Genomic DNA, 2,265 nt, shown 5'->3' on the forward strand with positions numbered 1-2,265 from the left:
AGTCTGATGGCTTAGTGGAACGTTTTAACCGTACTTTAAAACAAATGCTTTCAATATATGTTGATCAAGATAGGTCTAACTGGGATGAGCAGTTACCATACTTACTGATGGCCTATAGAGCTACTGAACACAAAAGTACTAAGTGCAGCCCTAATCTGATGATGCTAGGCAGGGAGGTCTATTGTCCACTTGACTTAATGGTAGGAAATCCACCGGGAACTACACCCACGTGCCCCGTCGAATATGTGGAATGGCTACAAGATAGTATGCAAAAGAATTTCCAATTTGCAAACCAGCAATTAAACATGGCTGCTAAATCCCAGAAAATGTATCATGACAGTCATTTACGGGGGAGAGAATATAAGACAGGCATGTGGGTGTGGCGGTGGTATCCTCCCAAAGTCAATCAGAAGCTAGGGTTAGGATGGACAGGACCATATCTAGTTGTTGGGGTAATCAGTCCACTAACCTGCAAAATACAAAGAGATAGTGAGGCAAAATCTATTAATGTTCACATCGATCATCTCAAAGCATATGAGGGAAACAATCCTCCACTAAATTGGCTAAACTTAGACAACTCGGGTACAACCTCTCCAGAGGTGGTATCCTCTGATGAGGAAAATTTGGAAGAGCCAAATAAAACAAGTCAAACTGTAAATGAAAAAGTAAAAACTAGGAGAGGAAGGGTTATTAAACCTAGGATTATAGTTTCTCTATAGTTACAATAGGATATAAACAGGTAGTTGTGCACTGCAAATAATGCCAGGTTGGGGTAATAAAACCTCATTCATGACCTGTACCAGGTTGACCAGAGGTTTGATAAACTGTGCGTAAAGTAGAGTAGAAACATTGTAGCTACTGTTAGAAAAATAAAATATAGGGTAGATTGTCTATCATGTACCTAGTAGTCAGTGACTAGTCTAAGGGAGATAACTCACATTTATTCCTGAAGGTTAAAAACAGGATATAGGCAGATAGCTTGGTATGGTATGCATAGATGTTAGATAAATCACATGAAAGGGTTATATTTTTAGGATGCTATTCTTTTGGGTTTTTTTCAATAGAAAGAGAAAATTATCCAACCAGATGGAGATCACCATTGACACGGACCTCGGGGAACTGTACCAGTTCCAGGAGGTCCATGTCAGAGAAGTGTTTCCCAGAACCGGAATGGTGTGCCAGGTACCAGCATGTGATGGAACCAAGTACACCAAACTTGGAAAATACCTAGACCATTGGTCCAGGTATCATCGGCCAACAGTCCAGCTGTACCAGTACGAGAGATGCAGAAAAAAAATTCTCGAACAAGTTAAAAGCCAGGAAACATGGCTCACAACACCAGCCCAAGGCAGAGGTTTGTACCTTGGTACAAACTAATAGAGAATATAGGAATCCTGGGGACATCCTTCCTCCCCGTTGCGCCTCCCTGATGGAAAGGGAAGAGCTCAAGGAAGAGGAAAAGAAAACCGCACAAGAGAAGAGAAAAATTTCACCACCGGAGCCAAGACCAGAACATGAGCTTGAAGAGTTAGAATATTTATTCAGTGACTAAACCAATTTGGATATGAACCTAAAAGTGATTGTGTTAAGCTTTATGCAAATTCAGTTGGATTGTTATTTCGTGGACATTGTGTGAAAAAGTGAACTTTATAAAACTGTGCCTTTCGGATTTAAATTTTTGAACTTTGACTATTTATTTTATGTACTTTCTTTCAGGAGATTTTGTAACCATTTGGTGCTTCCATTTTTTTTTATATTCCAGTTTTGATACTATTGCATATTTTGATACTATTGCATATTTTGATACTATTGCATATTTTGATACTATTCCATTTTGATACTATTCCATTTTGATACTATTCCAGTTTTTGATACTATTCCATTTTACAGGTTATGTTGATACTAGTCTATATTGTTATGGGTATTACATTTTGTAATACTATTCCATATTGTTAAATATAGTGAAGGTTATAACATAATACTATGTGAAGTTGTTAGGGTGGTGCTCAGGTCCAAGTTATTTGTTAAGGTTGTCACATGTTGCCATAATAGTTTGATATAAGCCTTTGTTAATGAGTTGTCACTTAAATATTTCAATGAATTTTATGTAGTAATTGTTACATGTAGATACTTGTACTTCCATTAGGGATTTTTAGTTGTTAACATTAGTTAAAGTTGTTAGTACTAGATAAAAGCTGTTTAATTAGAGTTTTGATTTAAATACTCTTAGTCACTTAACAGTTTTATTGTGAAACTTGGTTGTTT

Source organism: Mizuhopecten yessoensis, unplaced genomic scaffold (assembly GCF_002113885.1).
Source record: "Mizuhopecten yessoensis strain PY_sf001 unplaced genomic scaffold, ASM211388v2 scaffold11047, whole genome shotgun sequence".
Lineage (NCBI taxonomy): Eukaryota > Metazoa > Mollusca > Bivalvia > Pectinida > Pectinidae > Mizuhopecten > Mizuhopecten yessoensis.